The sequence below is a fragment of the Bufo bufo genome, chromosome 3 (genome assembly GCF_905171765.1).
Source record: "Bufo bufo chromosome 3, aBufBuf1.1, whole genome shotgun sequence".
Classification (NCBI taxonomy): domain Eukaryota; kingdom Metazoa; phylum Chordata; class Amphibia; order Anura; family Bufonidae; genus Bufo; species Bufo bufo.
The window spans coordinates 366275160-366301523 of NC_053391.1; positions in this window are offsets into that span (position 1 = coordinate 366275160).

Here is a 26364-nt window from a genome sequence, read left to right on the forward strand (position 1 = left end):
CCCCCCCAGTAGTAATAATTCTCCTTATAATGTGACAGTGCAGAAATACCCCCTTGTAATGCCCCCAGTTGAGCTAATGTCCCCATAGTGCCCCCATAGTGTCCCCATAATGTCCCAGTATAAAATACCCCTATATAGTGCCCCCAGTAAATTCCTCCATAGTGTTCCTCTCCCCCTTCCTGCTAGTGCCCCCTATAATGTACCAGTATAAAATGCCCCATATATAGTGCCCCAGTAGATGCCCCAGTAGATGCCCCTCAGTGTCCGACCTCTGATAGGCTGCCGGCCTAGTGTCCCCCATAATGCCCCCCAATAATGTGCCAGTAAGTGTCCCCATAGATGCCCCCCCATCATGTGCCAGTATCAAGTGCCTCTCTCCTCCCCCCCACATGTCCCAATATCATAGTGCCATCTCCCCCCCCAATGTGCCAGTATCAAGTGCCTCTCTCCTTCCCACCCCCCATGTGCCAGTATCATAGTGCCAAACCCCCCCATGTGCCAGTATCAAGTGCCTCTCTCTCCCCCCCCCCATGTCCCAGTATCATAGTGCCATCTCCCCCCCCAAAAAAAGTGGCAGTATCAAGTGCCTCTCCCCCCCATGTGCCAGTATCACAGTGCCAAACCCACCCATGTGCCAGTATCAAGTGCCAACCCCCCCCCACATGCCAGTATCAAGTGCATCTCTCCTCCCCCCCATGTCCCAGTATCATAGTGCCATCTCCCCCCCCCACAAAAAAAGTGCCAGTATCAAGTGCCTCTCTCCCTCCCCCCCCCATGTGCCAGTATCAGGTGCCTCTTCCCCCCAGGTGCCAGTATCAGGTGCCAACCCCCCCTCCCCTCCAGGTGCCAGTATCAGGTGCCAACCCCTCTCCCACCCCCATGTGCCAGTATCAGGTGTCAACCCCCCCTCCCCCCCAGGTTCCAGTATCAGGTGCCTACCCCCCTCCCCCCATGTGCCAGTATCAAGTGCCTCCCGCTCCCCCCATGGCAGTAACAGTAGGGTATTAAAAAAATAAAATAAACACTTCTACTTACCTCCATGTCAGCGATGCGATGCAGTCTTCCTGTATTGTGTCCCGCCCTGTATTGTGTCCCGCCCTGTATTGTGTCCCGCCCTGTATGTCCACATATGGAGTCAGTGCTTGTATTTCAGAAAAGTTTCTGCTGGGATTCGAACCCACGACCTTCTGTATCAGAGGCAAAACACTTAATCACAAGACCATAAGAGCTGCCTTGATGCTGACTGAAAAAATATGAGACTTCTACTGTTATAGCTGGCTAAGTGTACATCTATACACATGACAGCTGCTCATATATAGAGATATAGCAGAGCTGAGTGTACTGGGACAGCTGTGATATAGAGATATAGCAGTGCTGGGTGTGTTGGGGCAGATGTCATGTGTATAGATGTACACTTAGCCAGCTATAACAGTAGAAGTCTCATATTTTTTCAATCAGTTGCAATGCAGCCTTTATGGCTGTGTGGGTAAATGCTTTGCCTCTGATACACTGATACATTGGAGGTTGTGGGTTCGAATCCCAGACACATTAGGAGACAGTAAGATTAGATCACATTAGCGAGGGGGCCTGGTCAGCCGCTGCTGCTGTGAAGGGGCCCTGAACAGTAAGACAAGAATCGATATTTAACTAACTTGAACATAAACTGTCACACACGCTGCCGGGGCGCCGGGCCCCCTTGGCAGCCCGAGCCCCAAAGCAGCTGCTTCCCCTGCTTCCCCGGTAGTTACGCCACTGCTGGGACCCATATTGTTTAATATCTTTATCAGCGAAATTGCAGAATGCCTCGCTGGTAAGGTGTGTCTTTTTGCTGATGACACAAATATTTGTAACAGGGTTGATGTTCCTGGAGGGATACACCAAATGGAAAGGGATTTAGGAAAAATAGAGGAATGGTCAAGAATCTGGCAACTAAAATTTAATGTTGATAAGTGCAAGATAATGCACCTGGGGCATAAAAACCCAAGAGCAGAATATAAAATCAGTGATACAGTCCTAACCTCAGTATCTGAGGAAAGGGATTTAGGGGTCATTATTTCAGAAGACTTAAAGGTAGGCAGACAATGTCATAGAGCAGCAGGAAATGCTAGCAGAATGCTTGGGTGTATAGGGAGAGGAATTACCAGTAGAAAGAGGGAGGTGCTCATGCCGCTCTACAGAGCACTAGTGAGACCTCATTTGGAGTATTGTGCGCAGTACTGGAGACCATATCTCCAGAAGGATATTGATACTTTGGAGAGAGTTCAGAGAAGAGCTACTAAACTGGTACATGGATTGCAGGATAAAACTTACCAGGAAAGATTAAAGGACCTTAACATGTATAGCTTGGAAGAAAGACGAGACAGAGGGGATATGATAGAAACTTTTAAATACATAAAGGAAATCAACAAGGTAAAAGAGGAGAGAATATTTAAAAGAAGAAAAACTGCTACAAGAGGACATAGTTTTAAATTAGAGGGGCAAAGGTTTAAAAGTAATATCAGGAAGTATTACTTTACTGAGAGAGTAGTGGAGGCATGGAATAGCCTACCTGCAGAAGTGGTGGCTGCAAATACAGTGAAGGAGTTTAAGCATGCATGGGATAGGCATAAGGCCATCCTTCATATAAGATAGGGCCAGGGGCTATCCATAGTACTCAGTATATTGGGCAGACTAGATGGGCCAAATGGTTCTTAACTGCCAAAACATTCTATGTTTCTATGTTTCTATCTTACGATCTCGCTCCAGTGACGGAATTAAGGACAGTACGTTGTCCTTGTAACGGGGATCCAGCATCGTGGCCACCCAGTAATCAGCACAAGTTAGAATGTGGGCAACTCGGCGGTCGTTGCGGAGACACTGAAGCATGTAATCGCTCATGTGTGCCAGGCTGCCCAGAGGCAACGAAAAGCTGTCCTCTGTAGGAGGTGTATCGTCTGTGTCCTCTGTATCCCCCCAGCCATGCACCAGTGATGGCCATGAGCTGGTTTGGGTGCCACCCTGCTGTGAACACGGTTCCGCCTCCTCCATCTCCTCCTCATCATCATCCTCCAGAACTGTGCCCTGGCTGGACAATTGTGTACCTGGCGTTTGTGGGTACAGAAACCCACCCTCAGAGCCACCTGTGAATGACTGGCCGGAAACCCTATGAAATGATCCCTCTTCCTCCTGTGCTACATCCTCTTCTATCATCGCCAGAAGCGTTTTTTCAATGAGGCATAGAAGTGGGATAGTAACGCTGAGAACGGCATTATTGGCACTGGCCATGTTGGTGAAGTACTCAAAACAGCGCAACACAGGTCTCGCATGGAGGCCCAGTCATTGGCGGTGAAGTGGTGCTGTTCCGCAGAGCGACTGTCACGGCGGACGTGCACTCAGACTAACAGTTAAACCACCAACCAGGCTCTAGGCGAGAGGCAGGGAAAGGGTCACCTCCTAACTTATCCCTGACCTCTCTCCCTGCACTGCTCAGCCCACATGCAGACCTTTGTGGTAGGTATGATGTGTCCTCGTGCCTGGACTGAAACACCCTAAATTCCCTGAGATGGTGAAGAGGGGAAATAGGAGCAGCCTGCTTGCACAGAACCTGGATGGGAGAGATGACACCAAACAATCAAGCAAGAAACCACACTTATCTCTCTGCACTGGAACAGACAACCTTCCTTTCTAGCTTCCAAGACCAAAGTGATTAATATAATCCGCTCAGAGCACTGGGGTGGAGTGCTATTTAAACTCATAACCCCACCCAGTGCTCCTGATGGGAGGCGGATCCAGCACAGCTCCAAAACAAAACACTAAACTCGTGCTGCTATTCTGGCCGACCTCCGCACACCGTCAGGACGGGGCATGATAGCGACTCACCCGTGAGTGCTGCAGCTGAAACTCCACTGAAACTCCACGTCTGGCCAGCATGTGCAAGGTGGAGTTCCACCTTGTGGGCACGTCGCATATGAGGCAGTGAGCTGGAAGGCCGAAGTTACGCTGCAGAGCTGACATGCGAGCAGCAGCAGGGTGAGAACATCGAAATCGCGCACAGATGATCCGCACTTTATGCAGCAGCTCTGACATATCAGGGTAATTTTTAAGGAACCTCTGCACCACCAAATTCAGCACATGCGCCAGGCAAGGGATGTGCGTCAACCCGGCTAGTCCCAGAGCTGCTTCAAGATTTCGCCCATTATCGTACACCACCAGGCCGGGCTTGAGGCTCACTGGCACCAACCACTCATCGGTCTCTTGTTCAAGGCCCGTCCACAGCTCCTTCGCGGTGTGTGATTTGTCCCCCAAACAGATAAGTTTTAAAACTGCCTGCTGTAATTTACCCCTTCCTGTGCTGAAGTTGGTGGTGAAGGTGTTACGCTGACCGGATGAGGAGCCGGTAGACGATGAGGAAGCGGAGTAGGAGGAGGAAGCAACAGGAGGCAAACTGAAGCGCCCTGCAATCCTTGGTGGTGGAAGGACATGCGCCAAACTGCTATCCGCCTCAGGCCCAGCCACCACTGCATTTACCCAGTGTGTTGTTAGGGAGATATAACGTCCCTGACCGTGCTTACTGGTCCACGTATCTGTAGTTAGGTGGACCTTGCCACAGATGGCGTTGCGCAGTGCACACCTGATTTTGTCCCCCACTTGGTTGTGCAAGGAAGGGATGGCATGCCTGGAAAAGTAGTGGCGGCTGGGCACGACGTACTGTGGGACAACCACCGCCATAAGGCTTTTAAAACTCTCCGTCTCCACCAGACGGAATGACAGCATTTCAAAGGCCAGTAATTTTGAAATGCTGGCATTCAGGGCCAGGGATCGTGGGTGGGTAGGGGGGTACTTCCTCTTCCGCTCCAGTGTTTGGGAGATGGAGAGCTGAATGCTTCTGTGGGACATTGTGGAGATGCTTGGTGACCCAGATGGTGGTGTTGCTGGCAGATCCTCTGTTTGCGGGGTGGCAGGTGGCACTGTCACTCCAGAGGTAGATGAAGAGGCTGAGACTGCAGCAGAAGAGGAAGCAGGAGGAGCCAGAGCCCTTTCTTGGTTTTTGAGGTGTCTTCTCCACTGCAGCTCGTGCTTTGCACTTAGATGCCTGGTTCATGCAGGTTGTGCTCAGGTTGAGAACGTTTATGCCTCGCTTCAGGCTCTGATTGCGCAGCGTGCAAACCACTCGTGTCTTGTCCTCAGCACATTGTCTGAAGAACTGCCACGCCAGTGAACTCCTTGGAGGTGGCTTTGGTGTGCTCGGTCCCTTGCTGCGGTGGGCAGTAGCAGGCATACTGTCTAAGGGACGGCCGCTCCGCTTTTGCACCCTGCTCCCTCTTCTGCTGTGCTGGTGGCTCTGTGCGATAACCGCCTCTTCCTCCGAACTACACAGGTCACTTGCATGACCTTGATTCCATATGGGGTCGAGGACCTCATCGTCCTCCACATCATCTTCCACCCAGTCTTCACCCCTGCCCTCCTTGTCAGTCTGCACACTGCAGAAAGCCCCAGCAGTTGGCACCTGTGTTTCGTCATCATCCGAGATGTGCTGCGGTGGTCCTCCCATGTACTCATCTTGAAACATAAGTGGTTGGGCATCGGTGCACTCAATCTCTTCCATTTCTGGGGCAGGGCTAGGTGGCTGGCCGCCCTGGGAAACCCTGCTTTAGAGTCATCAAAAAGCAGAAGAGACTGCTCCATGACTTGGGGCTCAGACTGCTTGGCTGATTTACAAGGGGGTGAGGTGAAAGACTGATGGCCATGGGCTCCAGGTGCCAACTCTTTCAGCAGGAGACTGGGTGGGAGACAATGTAAAGGAACTGGAGGCACTGTCAGCAACCCAATCTACTAACGCCTGTACTTGTTTCTGGCCTCACCATTCGTAGAGCCGCATTAGGCCTGACCAAACAACGCTGAAGGTTCTGTCGCCTACTCGCACCTGAGTTTGGGGTTTCACTTGTGTGTGTAACTCGCACAGATCGACCACGTCCTCTCCCTGCAACAGGAGCTCCACTAGCAGCACCACGAGCGGGGCCACGTCCCTTATTTTTAACGCTCTCCTCATATTTCTCAAATCTTGCCCAAAATGGGAGTTTTTTTGATAACAGAATATAACAGCAGTATCTAACACGTGTATCTCACACTAACAGATGCAGCAAAAGCCGCAAATTTAGTTTTTTGCCCAAAATTGATGTTTTTTTTTATAACAGAATAGAACAGCAGTATCTAATGCGTGTATCTCACACTGACAGATGCAGCAAAGGCTGCAAAATTAAGTATTTTGCACAAAATGGGTGTTTTTTTGATAACAGAAAATAACAGCAGTATCTAACGCATGTATCTCACACTGACAGATGCAGTAAAGGCCGCAGATTTATTATTTTGCCAAAAATGGGTGTTTTTTTAATAACAGAATAATTCACCAGTATCTAACACGTGTATCTCACACTGACAGATGCAGCAAAGGCTGCAATATTAAGTACTTTGCCTAAAATGGGTGTTTTTTGATAAGAGAATAGAACAGCAGTATTTAACGCGTGTATCTCACACTGACGGATGCAGCAAATGCTGCAAATTTAGTTTTTTGCCCAAAATGGGTGTTTTTTTTAATTACAGAATAGAACACCAGTATCTAATGTGTGTATTTCACACCGACAGATGCAGAAAGGCCGCAGATTTATTATTTTGCCCAAAATGGGTGTTTTTTTTTATAACAGAATAGAACACCAGTATCACACTGACAGATGAAGCATAGGCCCCTGATGTAGAGTATTGCCAAAAATGGGTGTTTTATTAAACCCAGAATATTATTGCAGTATTTCAAGCTTGTATGTCACACTAACAAATGCAGCATAGGCCCCAGATGTAGGTGATTGTCAAAAATGGGTGTTTTTTTAAAGCCCAGAATATTATTGTAGTATTTCAAGCTTGTATCTCACACTAACAGATGCAGCAAAGGCTTCAAATTTAGTTTTTTGCCCAAAATGGGTGTTTTTTTTTATAACAGAATAGAAAACCAGTATCTAACGTGTGTATCTCACACTGACAGATGCAGCAAAGGCTGCAAATTTTGTTTTTTGTCCAAAATTGGTGTTTTTTTAACCACTTAAGGACCACAGGTTTATACCCCCCTAGTGACCAGGCCCTTTTTTACAAATCGGCACTTCACAAATTTAACGGTTTATTGCTCGGTCATGCAACTTGGCACCCAAATGAATTTTACCTACTTTTCTTCTCACAAATACAGCTTTCTTTTGGTGGTATTTGATTGCTGCTGCGATTTATCGTTTTTCTGATATTAATCAAAATAGACCGCAATTTTCAAAAAAAAAGTGTAGTTTTAACTTTTTCTGGTAAAATTGTTCAAATATAATTAAATTTCTATACAAGTTTGTGTCAGAATTTATTGTGCTACATGTCTTTGATAAAAAAAAAATCCAATAATTGTATATTTATTGGTTTGCGCAAAAGTTATAGCGTTTACAAACTATGGTGCAAAAATGTGAATTTCCGCATTTTGAAGCAGCTCTGACTTTCTGAGCACCTGTCATGTTTCTTGAGGTGCTAGAATGCCAGGATAGTATAAATACTCCCCAAATGACCCCATTTTAGAAAGAAGACACCCCAAAGTATTCGCTGAGGGGCATGGTGAGTTCATGTATGATTTAATTTTTTTTCACAAGTTAGCGGAAAATGACACTTTCTGAGGAAAAAAAATAATTTATAAAGTTTTCATTTCTGCTAACTTCTGGCAAAAAAAATAAAAATCTCCCACGGACTCACTATGCCCCTCAGTAAATACCTTGGGGTGCCTACTTTCCGAAATGGGGTCATTTGTGGGGTGTGTTTACTGTTCTGGCATTTTGGGCGGGGCTAAATTGTGAGCAACCCTGTAAAGCCTAAAGGCGTGAGAAGTAGTTTGGAATCCAAATGCGTAAAAATGCCCTGTGAAATCCTAAAGGTACTCGTTGGACTTTCGGCCCCTTTACGCACCTAGGCTGCAAAAAAGTGTCACACATGTGGTATCGCCGTACTCAGAAGAAGTAGGACAATGTGTTTTGGGGTGTATTTTATTTTTTTTTGTATAAATTTTTTTAAAAAGTTGTCATTTACAAAGATATTTCTCACACACAGTATGGGTATATGTAAAAATACACGCCAAAACACATTGCCCTACTTCTTCTGAGTACGGCGATACCTCATGTGTGACACTTTTTTGCAGCCTAGGTGCACAAAGGGGCCCAAATTCAAATGAGTACCTTTAGGATTTTCACAGGGCATTTTTACGCATCTGGATTCCAAACTACTTCTCACGCTTTAGGGCCCCTAAAATGCCAGGGCAGTATAAATACCCCACAAGTGACCCCATTTTGGAAAGTCCGCACGGATCCTCCAAAAATCAAGGAAGACCCACGGATGAAAAAACTGTTATGGATCACGGACCTACGGACCCCGTTTTTGCGGACCTTAAAAAAAAACGGTCGTGTGCATGAGGCCTTAACAAGCGCTTCTGATTAAAGATTCTTTCTTTCCTATTCTATCCCTCACAGCAGCAGCATCCTCTCCCTACACTAGTAACAGCAGGGTGATGTGCAGCGCTACGTGACTCCAGCTTATATAGAGGCTGGGTCACATGCTGCACTGACCAATCACAGCCATGCCATTAGTAGGCATGGCTGTGATGGTTTCTAAGGGCTCAGAGTTAAACTCTTGTTGATTGGCTGCTCTGCAGCCTTTCAAAAAGCGCCATAAAATAGCCGAACACCGAACCCAAACTTTTACCGAAAAGTTCTGGTTCGGGTCTGGGGTCCAAAAATCCTAAAGTTTGGTATGAACCCGAACTCAATCCTAGTGGTAACGAATAATTTTTTTCCCTAAAATGGTGGCTACACATGTTACAAAGTTAAAGTAAGAAGCCCAGAAACGTGAGATCACCCATAATGGCGTGCTGTGTTTTTTGACCATAAATAAACAAATAAGTGAAGTGTGAACTGAGCCTAATAGTGACGCACAGTCATTCTACAGCTAACAGAAGTGATTCTAAAGCATATGTTTGCACTGCCACAACATGGATTAAAGTAACCTTTTTTGTTTCTTCACTACTTTATTGGCACTGCCTCCATGTCCTTCTTTGTTCCACTAAAGAGTCATTGGGACACAGTCCTGCAGGGGTGCACAGTGTATTTGTTTCCTTTACTAAATGCTGTTGTATTATTTTTTTATATATTTGCTCATCTATAGTGATGACAGATTCCCTTTTAATCCAGCCACCATAAAAGACTATACATAAGCCTCCAAGGGGCAAGTCAGATACAGATGAACCACCTATCAGCAGGTTATGTAAAAAAAAAATCAAAGATGTTCTTACCCACCGAATGTTTTCAAAGATCACAGGAAGGGGCACGGTTTCATTTTACAGAGCGTTTTCCTAGATAAACTCCCTTCTCCGGCTAATGGCTCCTCAATATTACGCATGGATCCATTAATTTCTGACCTCATCAGTTTGCTGTTTGCATCTGTGCAGCCTTGCCACAAATTATAAAACCTGTCCTATTCTTGTCTCTTTAGCAGAGAAGAATAGGCTATTTTTTACAGTGGGTCCTGCGAAAATTGCAGGATGCACATCAGCTGCATCCATATTTTGTGAATCCGTAATTTGTATACCCCTATATGGATGTGTGCGGAGGCCTTAGTGCAATGCAGAGAAAGAGAAAGTTAATACAAGGCACTTACTAATGTATAGTGATTGTCCCTATTGCCTCCTCTGCTGGCTTGATTCATTTTTCCATATCATTATACACTGCTCCGTTCCAGAGGTTATGACCACTCTGCAATCCAGCTGCAGTGGTCGTGCTTGAACACTATAGGAAATAGTCCCAGCCTCTCTGGTGGCCTAGGCACGGGAACGTGCATAAACATGCATGCATAGCAGCTCCTGACCACTTTGTATCTGCCAGCAGTGTGTAACGTGCTGGAAAAATGAATCAAACCAGCAAAGGAAGCAATATAGACAATCACAATACATTAGTAAGTGCCTTGTATTAACTTCCTCTACATGATAAATGCCATTTGCTGAAGTAAGACAACCCCTTTAAACCTCACCTGCCATTGTATAATCCCACACTGCCTCAATTGTTCCTATTTCCACTCATCAATTTCCTGGCATCAACAAAGCATAGTTAAAACCATCCCCCTTATTATTGTTTTTAACCACCTCCCATCCGCCCATAGACTAAAAACGTCCGGGAGGTGGTTTTAAAACATCCGTTCAGAGACTGCAGCTGCATGCTAATCGTGCAGCTGCAGATCCACTAATCGTGCAGCTGCAGATTGGGTTGCCCACTGTCAGTGACAGCAGGGCAACAATTAGAGAAGGCAGGGACTGTGCCCAGGTGTCCCTGCCTTCTAGATCGCTGTATACACAGTGCTCACCGAGCGCTGTGTATACAGTGCAGGAAGCGCTATGCGCTTCCTGTACCGGCTCGGTGGTCATGTGATCGCCGGGGCCGGGAGAGTGCAGGAACTGTGGGGTCTTTCACAGACCTTGATCAGCCCTGCACTGAGGCTGTACAGCGCTGTATTGCGCTGTACAGCCTCTCTGGGGGGTGTATTTCTCCTGTAACTCGGGCTACTATGTCAGCCCCAGTTACAGGAGAAGTCAACAGTGAAAAAAAAAAAAAGGTGAAGTTAAATCCCCCAGAGGTCTTGTATGACCTTATGGGGGACGAAAAGTGTAAAATAAAAAAATAAAGTGTTAAAAAAATAAAAAAAAAGATTTCACATGTAAAAAAAAATTCCCCAAGTAAGGCTACTTTCACACTTGCGTTAGGTGCGGATCCGTCTGGTATCTGCACAGACGGATCCGTACCTATAATGCAAATGCTTGCATCCGTTCAGAACGGATCCGTCTGCATAACAGTTTTTTCAGATCTGAGTTTTCACAATCGTGAAAACTCAGATCCGACAGTATATTCTAACACAGAGGCGTTCCCATGGTGATAACTGTGTACATAACTGCCCCCTGCTGCCTGGCAGCACCCTCCCCAGTATTAAATTCATTGGTGGCCAGTGCAGCCTCCCGTCTCCACCTCCCCTCCCCCCATCATTGGTTGCAGCGGAGAGTTCCGATCAGAGTCCCAGTTTAATCGCTGGGGCTCCGATCGGTTACCATGGCAGCCAGGACGCTACTGCAGTCCTGGCTGCCATGGTTACTTAGCAATTTTAGAAGCATTATACTTACCTGCGCTGTCTGTGGCCGGCCGGTCGCTCCTCTTACTGGTAAGTGAAAGGTCTGTGCTGCACATTGCTTATAGCACAGACCTGTCACTTACCAGTAGGAGGAGCGACCGGCTGGCCACAGACAGCGCAGGTAAGTATAATGCTTCTAAAATTGCTAAGTAACCATGGCAGCCAGGACTGCAGTAGCGTCCTGGCTGCCATGGTAACCGATCGGAGCCCCAGCGATTAAACTGGGACTCCGATCGGAACTCTCCGCTGCCACCAATGATGGGGGGAGAGGGGAGGCCGCACTGGCCACCAATGAATTTAATACTGGGGAGGGAGGGGGGCCGCACTGGCCACCAATGAATTTAATGCTGGGGAGGGAGGGAGGGGGGGTCGCACTGGCCACCAATGAATTTAAAACTGGGGAGGGAGGGGGGTCTGGCCCCTGCTGCCTGGCAGCACCTGATCTCTTACAGGGGGCTATGATACGCACAATTAACCCATCAGGTGCGGCACCTGAGGGGTTAATTGTGCGGATCACAGCCCCCTGTAAGAGATCGGGTGCTTCCAGGCAGCAGGGGGCAGTTATGTACACAGTTCTTAGTATATTCTAACTTGAAGCGTCCCCATCACTATGTGAACGCCTCTGTGTTAGAATATACTGTCGGATCTGAGTTTTCACGATCTAACTCAAATCCGATGGTATATTCTAACATAGAGGCGTTCCTATGGTGATGGGGACGCTTCAAGTTAAAATATACCATCGGATTGGAGAAAACTCTGATCCGATGGTATATTAATAGGGACTCCTGACTTTACATTGAAAGTCAATGGGGGACGGATCCGTTTGCAATTGCACCATATTGTGTAAACGTCAAACGGATCCGTCCCCATTGACTTGCATTGTAAGTCAGGACGGATCCGTTTGGCTCCGCGCGGCCAGGCGGACACCAAAACGCTGCAAGCTGCGTTTTGGTGTTCGCCTCCAGAGTGGAATGGAGGCGGAACGGAGCCAAACTGATGCATTCTGAATGGGTCCTTATCCATTCAAAATGCATTGGGGATGAACGGATCCGTTCGGGGCCGCTTGTGAGAGCCCTCAAACGGATCTCACAAGCGGAACCCCAAACGCAAGTGTGAAAGTAGCTTAAGGAATAAAAAAAAAAAAATTTTAAATAGATTTTTTTTTATAAAATAGACATATTTGGTATTGCCGCGTCCGAGATGGTCGGCTCTATAAATATATCACATGATCGACCCAGTCCGATAAACACCATAAAAAATAAAATAAAAACTGTGTCAAAAAAGCCATTTTTGTCACCTTACATCACAAAAAGTGCAACACCAAGTGATCAAAAAGGCATATGTCCCACAAAATCGTACCAATAAAACCGTCACCTCAAAATGAGCCCCTACATAAGAAAATTGCTAAAAAAAAATATATATATAGCTCTCAGAACATGGAGACACTAAAACATCATTTTTTGGGTTTCAAAAATGCTATTATTGTGTTAAAGTGAAATAAATAAAAAAAGTATACATATTAGGTATCGCCGCATCCGTAACAACCAGCTCTATAAAAATATCACATGACCTAACCCCTCGGGTGAACACTGTAAAAATAAATAAATAAATAAATACTGTGCTAAAACAACCAAATTTTTGGTCACCTTGCCCCATAAAGTTTTATAATGAATGATCAAAAAAATCATATGTACCCAAAAATAGTACCAATAAAACTGTCACCTTATCTCCTAGTTTCCAAAATGGGGTCACTTCTTGGGAGTTTCTACTGTAAGGGTGCATCATTGGGGCTTCGAATGGGACATGGCATCTAAAAACCATGTGGCGCTCCTTTTCTTCTGTGCCCTGTCGTGTGCCCATACAGCAGTTTATGACCACATGTGGGGTGTTTCTGTAAACCGCAGAATCTGTGTAATAAATATTGAGTTTTTTTTTGGCTGTTAACCATCTATGTGTTAAAGAAAAAATTGGATTTAAAAGGAAAATCTGCCAAAAAAGTGAAATGTTAAAATTTGATCTCCATTTTCCTTTAATTCTTGTGGAACGCCTAAAGGGTTAACAAAGTTTGTAAAATCGGTTTTAAGTAACTTGAGGGGTGTAGTTTCTACAATGAGGTCATTTATGGGGGTATCCACTATGTAGGCCCCACAAAGTGACTTCAGACCTGAACTGGTCCTTAAAAAGTGGGTTTTGGCAATTTTCTTAAAAATTTTAAGAATTGCTTCTAAACTTCTAAGCCTTCTAACGTCCTAAAAAAATAAAATGACATTTCCAAAATGATGCCAACATAAAGTAGACAGATGGGGAATGTTAAGTAATAAATATTTTTTTAAATTTTGGGTAAATTTGGGATTTTTTCATAAATATATTGAAATATATGAAATATATTGACTCAAATTTATGACATGCAGGAAAGTACAATGTGTCACGAGATAACAATCTCTGAATGGCTTGGATAAGTAAAAGCGTTCCAAAGTTATTACCACATAAAGTGAGATATGTCAGATTTGCAAAATTAGGCCTGGTCAGGAAGGGGGCAAATGGCCAAGATGTGAAGTGGTTAACAGAAACCATGAGTCAAATGTGTACAGCGCCTAAGAGATGACAGTGACTGGTATGTTTAGCAAAAGCATAATTGGGGTCCATGAACCTAAATTGTTCTTACGTAGGCATCAGTATAAACAAAGCGTTCTCTATTAGGAGGCATTGCTTCAAAGTTCCAAAAGTAGAACATTAATGGTGTCAGATCAAAAGATGTCCTCAGAATGGGAGCATATGTTTCATAGATATAGTGCACTCCTCATTAACTAAGAAAGAAGAAAGAAAAGATATGTAAATGTAAAAATATAGAATATATTTTTAGAGCATGTAAAGCATTTCATAGTTATATTCATTTTAAACGGTCATGCCAATATACTCTACCTCATAGAAGAAAATATTTAGCAAGTCAACTACAAAAATACACCATCATCACCAGTGTTCCCTTTAAGCTGCTCGGATGCGCGGCCGCACAGCTTCTATAGTGCTCCTGCTCACCCCTGCAGCCGCATCCTGGACTTCATCAAACTGGTTGTTCTGAATTCTAGGGCAGCTTATGCCAGCAATGCCGACAATTTTCGCCGTGTAGGTGCTGGGGTGGGCGTCCCTAGGACTCAGAACAGGGTAGATGGATTTTCCTACTGGGCTAAAGGACCTTCATGATGTCATCTGCCCATGTGACTAGTGGGGGAGGAGCTGGAGGAGCAGAGAGCTGTGTTCCTATACAGAGAGGAGCCTAGCCGTGTGTGTCTGTCTGTCCCTGTGTGTGTGTCCCTGTGTCTATTTGACCGTCCTTGTGTGCAGTGGCGTGCCCAGGGTGTTTGGCACCCGGGGCGGGTCATTTCTCTGGCACCCCCCAATACTTGACCACATACCTCTTACATCCAGGGATATCTCGTGTCATGTAGACCTTCTCTTTCCTCTTCTCCTCCATTAGACCGCCATGAGAAATTCTTTCAGCCGCATCTCGTCTCTACAGAGTTTGTAACACAGACACGTTAGATTTCTCAATTTATCCATCAACCTCCCCATCCTGTTGTCGCCACAGTGTGATCCTGCTGCCACCCCCAATACCTGTGCCCGTTGTGCCCCCCAATGACCCAGGTAATAAAACTGCTGAAAAAATAGTGACCCTAATAGACATAATTGGAGTCCTTTATCAAACTGGTGTAAAGTAGAACTGGATTTCCAAAAGAGCTGTCAAATATGAAAGGTGGAATCTGATTGGTTAGTATGGGCAACTAAGCCAGTTCTACTTTACACCAGTTTGATAAATGATCCCAAATGTTCCTATAGTGCCCACAGTAGCTATAATGTCCTTTAGAGTGCCCCCAGTAATAATAACACCCTATATTGTGCTCCAGGCAATAATCCCTGTATAGTGTCCCCAGAAATAATAGACTGGCCTCTACAGTGCCTCCCTAATAGAAAGGCCCCCATGCTGCCCCCCACACAGTAATTTCCCCCACACTGCCCCCCACACAGTAGTGTCCCCCACACTGCCCTCCACACAGTAGTGTCCCCCACACTGCCCTCCACACAGTAGTGTCCCTCACACAGTAGTGTCTCCCACGCTGCCCCCACACAGTAGTGTCGCCCACACAGTAGTGTCCACCACGCTGCCCCCACACAGTAATTTCCCCCACACTGCCCCCACACAGTAGTCCCCCCACACTGTAGTGTCCCCCACGCTGCCCCAATACAGTTGTGTCCCCCACACAGTAATTTCCCCAACACTGCCCCCCACACAGTAGTCCCCCGCACACAGTAGTGTCCCCCCACACTGCCCCCACACAGTAGTATCCCCCACGCTTCCCCCCACACAGTAGTGTCCCCCACACTGCCCCCCACACAGCAGTGTCCCCCACGCTGCCCCCCACACAGTAGTGTGCCCCACGCTGCCCCCACACAGTAATGTCGCCCACACAGTAGTGTCCACCACGCTGCCCCCCACACAGTAATTTCCCCCACACTGCCCCCCACACAGTAGTCCTCCCACACTGTAGTGTCCCCCACGCTGCCCCAATACAGTTGTGTCCTCCACACAGTAATTTCCCCAACACTGCCCCCCACACAGTAGTCCCCCGCACACAGTAGTGTCCCCTCACACTGCCCCCACACAGTAGTATCCCTCACGCTGCCCCCCACACAGTAGTGTCCCCCACACTGCCCCCCACACAGCAGTGTCCCCCACGCTGCCCCCCACACAGTAGTGTGTCCCACGCTGCCCCCACACAGTAATGTCCCCCACATAGTAGTGTCCCCCACACAGTAGTGTCCCCCACACTGCCCCCACACAGTAGTGTCCCCCACACTGCCCCCCACACAGTAGTGTCCCCCACATTGCAATCCCTCCCATAATAAATTGCCCCCCCACTGTGCCACACAGTATCCCACCATATTCCCCCCACGTCCTCCTGTGTGCACCCCCCTCATGTCCCCCAAAGTTGCCACATTATAAAATAAAATAAAAGTTTGCCCCCACGCGTCCTCTGTCCACCGCGGCTCCCCCTCATGTCCCCCAAAGTTGCCACATTATAAAATAAAATAAAAGTTTGTCCCCACACGTCCTCTGTCCTGTGTGCACCCCGGCCCCCTCATGTCGCCCAAAGCTGGCACATAAAAGAAAAAAAAAGAACGAAAGAAAGAAACCCTAAAAGCTAAATACTTACCTGCGCTTGCTTGCAGAGTCCCTGCACTGTGCTGCTGAGTCCTGGAACAGGTGCGCGCAATGACGTCATTACGCGCCTGCGCCGGGATTTCACTACCGCATAGGCTTCAGGCCTACTAGGCCTGAAGCCTATGGCGTTGATCGGCGGCGAGGCAGGGAACTATGCTATCCACTCCCTGCCCCTCCGCAGTATCTGGGACTGGGTCACGGGTGTCAGCTCTTCAGCAATGAGCGCTTCCATCTGTATTGATGGAAGCGCTCATTGCTTCTGGGCCTGCTAGCACCCCCGTCAGAGCCGGCACCCGCGGCGCACCGCCCTCCCCCCCACCCCCCCTGGGCACGCCACTGCTTGTGTGTATGTGTCTGTGTGTCTGTCCCTGTGTGTGTCACCATCACCATTCCCACAGTGTTCCTATGTGTTGACGCAGCTGCATCAGGAAGTTCTGTGCGGAGCAAGGAGAAGAAGAAGGAAGAAGAGGCAGCGCCACCAGCATGGAGTCCCGTGGGAGAGGCACAAGGAGGCACACTAAGGACGTAGGTAACACTACCACATGATCTAGACTAGTGTTATCTGTGGTTTTACATAGGACTGTAGGTAACACTACCACATGATTTACACTAGTGTCATCTGTGGTTTTACATAGGACTGTAGGTAACACTACCACATGATTTACACTAGTGTCATCTGTGGTTTTACATAGGACTCTAGGTAACACTACCACATAATTTACACTAGTGTCATCTGTGGTCTTACATAGGAATGCAGGTAACACTACTGCATTATCATCACTACTCTTATCTATGGTTTTACATAGGACTAAATTATCTGTACTCAGAGATTTATCACTGTGTTACATAGGACTGCAGGTGATATCAACAACATTAGGGTACTTTCACACTAGCGGCAGGACGGATCCGACAGGCTGTTCACCCTGTCGGATCTGTCCTGCCGCTATTTCGCCGTGCTGCCGGACCGCCGCTCAGTCCCCTTTGACTATAATGGGGACGGGGGCAGAGCTCCGGAGCAGTACAGCAGTTCGCGGTGAGAGGCCGCCAGACTAAAAAGTCGGACATGCAGTACTTTTGGTCCGGCGGCCTTTCGCCGTGCACTGCCGTGCCGCGTGGGAGCTCTGCCCCGTCCCCATTATAGTCAATAGGGGCGGAGCGGCGGTCCGGCGGCATGGCGAAATAGCGGCAGGACGGATCCGACAGGGTGAACATGGGTGAAGGTGTTGGATCCGTCCTGCCGCTAGTGTGAAAGTAGTCTTATCTGAACTTGTACCGCCTCAGATATGGCAGGACAGTCTTGGAGTTCAGTGGCTGTCCTACCTTCCTGGGCATGTCCTACCTTCCTGGGCATGTCCTACCTTCCTGGGCATGTCTTGCTGTGGCATGTCTTGCTCTCACCGGTCTCTGCATTTTTAGGATGCAGAGACAGTTGAGTGCAGTGGAGCAGTCATGTGTGTTCTAGTCGCCAGGGAAACAGGGCGAGTGTTATTTTTTTATTTTATTAACAATTCAGGGGTCGGCACTACTGTGAGGGGCCAATCAAGGAGACATTCTACTGTAAGGGGTAATTCAATTTTGTTGGGCGTAAAGGGGACTGGGTGGAATTGGGACGTATAGATAGACATTAAGCAGGGTTAGAGGCATGGCTTAGTGTTAAAGAACGCGCTGCTGATCATGGCTGCCCTTGGGATTTTTAAAAGTTGAAAGGTATGACCATCCACTACATTATCTGTATTCAGAGAGTTATCAATGTACTATTTGTAGTATTACATAGGACTGCAAGGACTGCATATAAGACTATCCACAGGAGTCTGATAGATTCAGATACCACAGGTCCCCTTCTCCCATAGAAGTAAATGGAAGGAGCCCCACATGTGGAGCCACCTCTCCATACACTGCCATAGGCAATTGTTCTCAAGAGTGTCAGCATCTGTCGCACTTTTATTTTAAATCTACAGAAACGTTATAAATGAAAATTCCCCTTTAATTAACACACGTTATTGCAGGTTACCCAGTGGTTGTTACATGGGAATGCACCTTTAGTAAGAGATTGCCCACCTTTCACAATGTATCGCCCAGCAAGCAACAGCAGAGGCTTAGCGGGAACACTGCTCATCACGAATTTATTCAAATACCATACATGAAATCAATGACTAACATATGACAATATCATTATATGACAATAGCAAAGGCACATGGTCATAGGATTTAATGCTTTTTTTGTACCTTTTTTAGTACCTCATATGATAGGAGAATAATCAGCAATAATATTTGAGAAACCAGTGAAAAAATTTGAAGTCAGAATTCTCGGTTTACCAAGTGGAGGTGTCTGTTTTTTGTATTTTTTCCATGTTTTTAGAATCACAGCATGTCACCTGACATGTCTGTTTTACAAAATGGTTGCATTCCCCATGTAACAACGGTGCTGGAGTGTCTTCTGAACTTTGTGTTTTTTATGTCTCTCTCTATAATTCTTCCAGGCAATAGAAAAAACATATTGACAACTAAGCTTTGTATTGAGACATTCCTCAAGGGCAATGGTAGCACCCAGTTTTGAATTTAGTCATGCGTTTGCAGGAGGAGTAATAGAGGGATGACACAATGCAGCATTCTATTGCTCCAGCATTATTACTATTTTATGGTGAATTCAACTATTTACTGAAAAAGACATGTCAGGAGAGCTGACGGGTCCTTTTTAATATTCATTGTGAGTCCCACTCCTTCATAGCTGTATCAGAATACATTATTTAAAAGCCTCATCTACAAGCCTTGTATGACAGCTGACTGATCTGTCATTGTAACATTATGTTCACTGCTGAGCCACAGTAAAAATGATTGGACAAAGCAATCTCTGTATAAAGTCTCAGAAATGTATTCAAATACAGGGCCACCATTGTCAGAGGTGTGCCAGGGTAGTAAAATTAGACACAAAAAATAAACATCAAAAAGTATGTTATAAGCCAAAATTAAAAGGGTTGTTCACCCTTGGAGATCTTTTCTGCAAACCCCCCCCCCCCCCCCCCCCCATCATACTTACCCGATACCAACTGCTGGGTTCTGACTCCATCGCTTCTCCACCTGTTTTGCAGGTCCCAGGTCTCTCTGCCTCAACATCTGGTTTGTAACAGGTCATGGAGCTGCTGCAGCCAATGACTGGCTGCAGCGCTAACTTGTCATTGATGCATCATGTGACCCAGTGACATGACACGTGGCTGACATGAGAAAACTGGGACCTGCAGAGCCGGCGGGGGAGATATGAAGCCGGAATGCAGCGGTGTGGCTCAGGAAAGTATGAAAACCACCGCAGGTCAGCCCAAGTCCGGGGTCTTCAGAGAAGACTTATAAATCAATAAAGTGACAGATGATATTTAAAGGGGTTGTCTACCATTGAAAACCCTTTACGAGTCTCTGCAAATAAGCTGATTACAGGATGTTCACTGAAATCCCTCCAGTAGACATTATACAGTTTTTAATTGCCCTGCATCACCCCTGCTGGAGACATGAAGCCATCTCATTGAAGTCGCTATCCTTGTGATTCATGTATATGCCTGGTTCTCTTTACAACTGCAGGATTATAGATGAGGATCCTGAATGAAGGATCTCCATATATGTGAAAATGGATGTTCTAAATAAGAAAGATATTACTTTATATAGTCACTAGCAGAAGGACCCGGCTTCGCACGGCTATATTTCATCTATTTAATTTAATGTTTGTGTGTGTCGTTAAAAGATATTAACAGTATGTTCCATAAGAGTGACCTCAACAGGACCCCGCCCCTTTATCAGTGACCTCCACAGTCCCCCACCCGTTAACACTGACCCCGCCACAGTGCCCCGCCACTTTAAAATGGGACCTCCACAGCAGTCCATCCCCTTAACTTTGACCTTCACAGCAGCCCGCCCCTTTAACAGTGACCTCCACAGTACCCTGCTGTCTTAACAGTGACCTCACAGTACCCTTCTGCCTTAACAGTAACTTCCACAGCAGTTGCCCCTTTAATAGTGGCCCCTGCCCCCTTAACAGTGACCTTCACAGTGTTCCCCCATTTAACAGTGACCTCCACAGCAGCCTGCTCCCTTAACAGTAACATCCACAGTGCCTGACCCTTTAACAGTGACCTCCACAGTGCCCGCCCCTTTAACAGTGACCTCCACAGCGCCCTGTCCCTTTAATGCTAGGGCTACACGATGACATGTGTCGCACGACATTCTGTCTCAATTTTTTTTATAATGATAGGCTATGATGTCGCACTGCGACATGTGACATGCTGCGACTGCGACACGACTATTGCAAAATATCCATCCAAGATGGATTTTTCTGCGACTGTCGCGTTGCAGTCGCAGCATGTCACATGTCACAACACCATAGACTACCATTATAAAAATTGTTGCGCGACACATGTAGCAGTGTACAGTCGTGGCCAAAAGTTTTGAGAATGACACAAATATTAGTTTTCACAAAGTTTGCTGCTAAACTGCTTTTAGATCTTTGTTTCAGTTGTTTCTGTGATGTAGTGAAATATAATTACACGCACTTCATACGTTTCAAAGGCTTTTATCGACAATTACATGAGATTTATGCAAAGAGTCAGTATTTGCAGTGTTGGCCCTTCTTTTTCAGGACCTCTGCAATTCGACTGGGCATGCTCTCAATCAACTTCTGGGCCAATTCCTGACTGATAGCAACCCATTCTTTCATAATCACTTCTTGGAGTTTGTCAGAATTAGTGGGTTTTTGTTTGTCCACCCGCCTCTTGAGGATTGACCACAAGTTCTCAATGGGATTAAGATCTGGGGAGTTTCCAGGCCATGGACCCAAAATGTCAACGTTTTGGTCCCCGAGCCACTTAGTTATCACTTTTGCCTTATGGCACGGTGCTCCATCGTGCTGGAAAATGCATTGTTCTTCACCAAACTGTTGTTGGATTGTTCGAAGAAGTTGCTGTTGGAGGGTGTTTTGGTACCATTCTTTATTCATGGCTGTGTTTTTGGGCAAAATTGTGAGTGAGCCCACTCCCTTGGATGAGAAGCAACCCCACACATGAATGGTCTCAGGATGCTTTACTGTTGGCATGACACAGGACTGATGGTAGCGCTCACCTTTTCTTCTCCGGACAAGCCTTTTTCCAGATGCCCCAAACAATCGAAAAGAGACTTCATCGGAGAATGAGACTTTGCCCCAGTCCTAAGCAGTCCATTCACCATACTTTCTGCAGAAGATCAATCTGTCCCTGAAGTTTTTTTTGGAGAGAAGTGGCTTCTTTGCTGCCCTTCTTGACACCAGGCCATCTTCCAAAAGTCTTCGCCTCACTGTGCGTGCAGATGCGCTCACACCTGCTTGCTGCCATTCCTGAGCAAGCTCTGCACTGGTGGCACTCCGATCCCGTAGCTGAATCCTCTTTAGGAGACGATCCTGGCACTTGCTGGACTTTCTTGGACGCCCTGAAGCCTTCTTAACAAGAATTGAACCTCTTTCTTTGAAGTTCTTGATGATCCTATAAATTGTTGATTGAGGTGCAATCTTAGTAGCCACAATATCCTTGCCTGTGAAGCCATTTTTATGCAACGCAATGATGGCTGCACGCGTTTCTTTGCAGGTCACCATGGTTAACAATGGAAGAACAATGATTTCAAGCATCACCCTCCTTTTAACATGTCAAGTCTGCCATTTTAACCCAATCAGCCTGACATAATGATCTCCAGCCTTGTGCTCGTCAACATTCTCACCTGAGTTAACAAGACGATTACTGAAATGATCTCAGCAGGTCCTTTAATGACAGCAATGAAATGCAGTGGATTAAGTTAATTTTCATGGAAAAGAAGGACTATGCAATTCATCTGATCACTCTTCATAACATTCTGGAGTATATGCAAATTGCCATTATAAAAACTTAAGCAGCAACTTTTCCAATTTCCAATATTTATGTAATTCTCAAAACTTTTGGCCACGACTGTAGTTGTGCCCTATGTGTCGTGCGACTTATTGTCGTGTGACACATGTCGTCGTGTAGCTCTAGCCTAAAGCTGACCTAAAGCAGTGAAGAAAAATGGCTGGGTTGTTATGGAAACCTGGAGTAAAATTGTGTGTATGTGTAAGGGTCTGCGAGCTTCTATTGGCTGATAATGGATATGTGACTGTGTGTATGGCAGTTGGCATATGAAGAGAAAGACTTGCAGGCTTAAATTGGCTAATGTAGGTCATTTTTTGGGAATATCTCAGGAACGGTACGTCCTAGAGAGCTGTGACCCACACAAGATTTCTTTCCAGGTAGCAAGGGATGTATATACCAAGTTTCGTTGAAATCGATGTTTGCGTTTTTGAGTGATCGCAGAACATACATACACACATACAGTATATACATACACACATACCGTATATACGTCCTTCTTTATATACACTGCTCAAAAAAATAAAGGGAACACTTAAACAACACAATGTAACTCTAAGTCAATCACACTTCTGTGAAATCAAACTGCCCACTTAGGAAGCAACACTGAGTGACAATCAATTTCACATGCTGTTGTGCAAATGGGATAGACAACAGGTGGAAATTATAGGCAATTAGCAAGACACCCCCAATAAAGGAGTGGTTCTGCAGGTGGTGATCACAGACCACTTCTCAGTTCCTATGCTTCCTGGCTGATGTTTTGGTCACTTTTGAATGCTGGCGGTGCTTTCACTCTAGTGGTAGCATGAGACGGAGTCTACAACCCACACAAGTGGCTCAGGTAGTGCAGCTTATCCAGGATGGCACATCAATGCGAGCTGTGGCAAGAAGGTTTGCTGTGTCTGTCAGCGTAGTGTCCAGAGCATGGAGGTGCTACCAGGAGACAGGCCAGTACATCGGGAGACGTGGAGAAGGCTGTAGGAGGGCAACAACACAGCAGCAGGACCGCTACCTCCGCCTTTGTGCAAGGAGGAACAGGAGGAGCACTGCCAGAGCCCTGCAAAATGACCTCCAGCAGGCCACAAATGTGCATGTGTCTGCTCAAACGGTCAGAAACAGACTCCATGAGGGTGATTTGAGGGCCCGATGTCCACAGGTGGGGGTTGTGCTTACAGCCCAACACCGTGCAGGACGTTTGGCATTTGGCAGAGAACACCTAGATTGGCAAATTCGCCACTGGCGCCCTGTGCTCTTCACAGATGAAAGCAGGTTCACACTGAGCACATGTGACAGACGTGACAGAGTCTTGAGACGCCGTGAAGAACGTTCTGCTGCCTGCAACATCCTCCAGCATGACCGGTTTGGCATTGGGTCAGTAATGGTGTGGGGTCGCATTTCTTTGGAGGGCTGTGCTCGCCAGAGGTAGCCTGACTGCCATTATGTACCGAGATGAGATCCTCAGACCCCTTGTGAGACCATATGCTGGTGCTGTTGGCCTTGGGTTCCTCCTAATGAAAGACAATGCTAGACCTCATGTGGCTGGAGTGTGTCAGCAGTTCCTGCATGACGAAGGCATTGATGCTATGGACTGGCCCGCCCATTCCCCAGACCTGAATCCAATTGAGCACATCTGGGACATCATGTCTCGCTCTATCCACCAACGTCACATTGCACCACAGACTGTCCAGGAGTTGGCAGATGCTTTAGTCCAGGTCTGGGAGGAGATCCCTCAGGAGACCGTCCGCCACCTCATCAGGAGCATGCACAGGCGTTGTAGGGAGGTCATTTAGGCACGTGGAGGCCACACACACTACTGAGCCTCATTTTGACTTGTTTTAAGGACATTACATCAAAGTTGGATCAGCCTGTAGTGTGTTTTTCCACTTTAATTTTGAGGGTGACTCCAAATCCAGACCTCCATGGGTTGAAAAATTTGATTTACATTTTTTTTTATTTTTGTGTGATTTTGTTGTCAGCATATTCAACTATGTAAAGATCAAAGTATTTCAGAAGAATATTTAATTAATTCAGATCTAGGATGTGTTATTTTTGTGTTCCCTTTATTTTTTTGAGCAGTGTATATATATAATCACCTTTTTCTGGTTGATAAAAAAGAATCTATAGGAAAAGTACATAAGTAATCTATAAAGTCTACAATAAAATACATTTTGTAACAGTTTATCTAAAATACAGGTGGCCGTGACATTTCCTGCTTTTTGTTAAATGGTGTGTGGCCTGGCCTATAAGCATGACTGCGAGGATGCATAGTCCCTTAGAACAGCTTAGTCAGCTGTATGAATGGCATGCATGTCCTAGCCAGATGGTGAGAGGCTGGCCCCTGCAGCCAGGCTGCCAACTCACACTCCCTCCCTGGGATGTCCTTGAGCTGGTCAGGGTGTGGGACAGTGACAGAAGGCAGCAAGCAGGAGGACACAGGCGGGAGGGTGGATAATGGAGCCTGAAATGCCAGAGGACTCAAAGTATTCTGCCATTACAGGGACATCTTTCACAGATAATCATGCAGTTGCTGGAGTCACTCATAACATAGCCTATATCCCAGCATGAACTGTCTATAATGCCTCGTTCCCAGTATAAAATATTGGTCTGATTCATTCACAGTCTGTCTCTTCATGCACAACATGCCCTGCCTGCCTGTCTGCTCCCAGCATTTTTGTTTGTCTTCGGACAGCCTGGCTCACTTTTAGGATTTTCTGTCTGTCTTGCTAGATTCGCCCATATAAATTAACATAGCAATAGCCTGTCTTAATAAATTATGTCCCAATGTGTCTTATTCAGTCTATGGTCTGTCTCAATTTCAGCCCCCCCCCCCCCCCCCCGTCACACATTATAGTCTGACTTTGAACATTATCAGCTTGTCTTCTTGCATTATATATACGCAAAGCACAGACTTTGCCTTCTCCTTCTCTGACTCTGCCGCCCACTTTCTCTCTCCCTCAGATTTATTTAATGTGTGCATTTATGGAGATGTACTTTGCCATTACTGATACCCAGCATTATCTTGGGTCAACAGGGTATTATTCATCAAAGAAAGCTATGTCAGTTATAATAGAGGGTTCACGAGAGCACAAGATAGACCAAGGCTCCACCGCAAAAGACTTTTCTTGTGGGATTTCAGAACATTGGGAAGTCCTTGGAAAGACATGTGTGGCAAATGTGATAAAGTCTGAATAATTAAGCATTTGCTCTTTTCATGTTTTGCTTGAGAAGGTAAACCTCAAGGGAAGGGCGGGAGGAGGTTTGTGTACCCACCTCACATGTGGCTCATGAAAGGGGCTTTGTGTTGCAGGAGAGAGTGTAGAGCTGGCTGGCAGCGCCAAGAAGACAAACTCATACAGAATAATTCAGTGTGTTTTCATAGGGAGCTGAGAGAGATAAGTGAGCTCTAATAGATACACATAGGAAAAGATTGGCAGGAAAACTAGCTGGCAGGAAGGGTTGTGTATATTAAAAGGCATACCACCTCCTATAACAGCTCCTTAACAAAGGAATGAGACCCCCCTCAATGTCGACATGAGGTAAAAGCTATTGTGCAGATTATTAAAAGAAAAATACAAAAGCTAGTACAGATGGAGGAGAGCTGACAGAGGATAGATTCCCATGGCATGGAACATTTCAGTCTGTTTAGAGATGTATCCATATGTAACACAGTTCCATCACTTAATTATAAATATTTGGCCTGCAACATTTCTTTGGATCAGTGTAATGAACAAATCATTGAAATTACATAAAAATCTGAGAGATAAAAAGTCAAATTTCAAAGTATAAAAGTGTACCTAGCAGAAGAGTTAAACATGTCATCAGACTAGCTGCCCTCTTTAGATGGAGGTCCACCACTGGAGGCATAAGTGGTCTCTGATTCCCCTTAGGTATTTGGCCTTGTGGCAGTGCCAGCTGCCCTTGTTTCATTACAGCAAATTAATATCACATCTGAGATGGCAGGTAACAGAAATGAGGCTCAGAGGGGAGGGAAGAGGAGTACCCTTCCACTAGGGAGAGGGAGGAGTGGTGACCCCGAGCTCGCCTGAG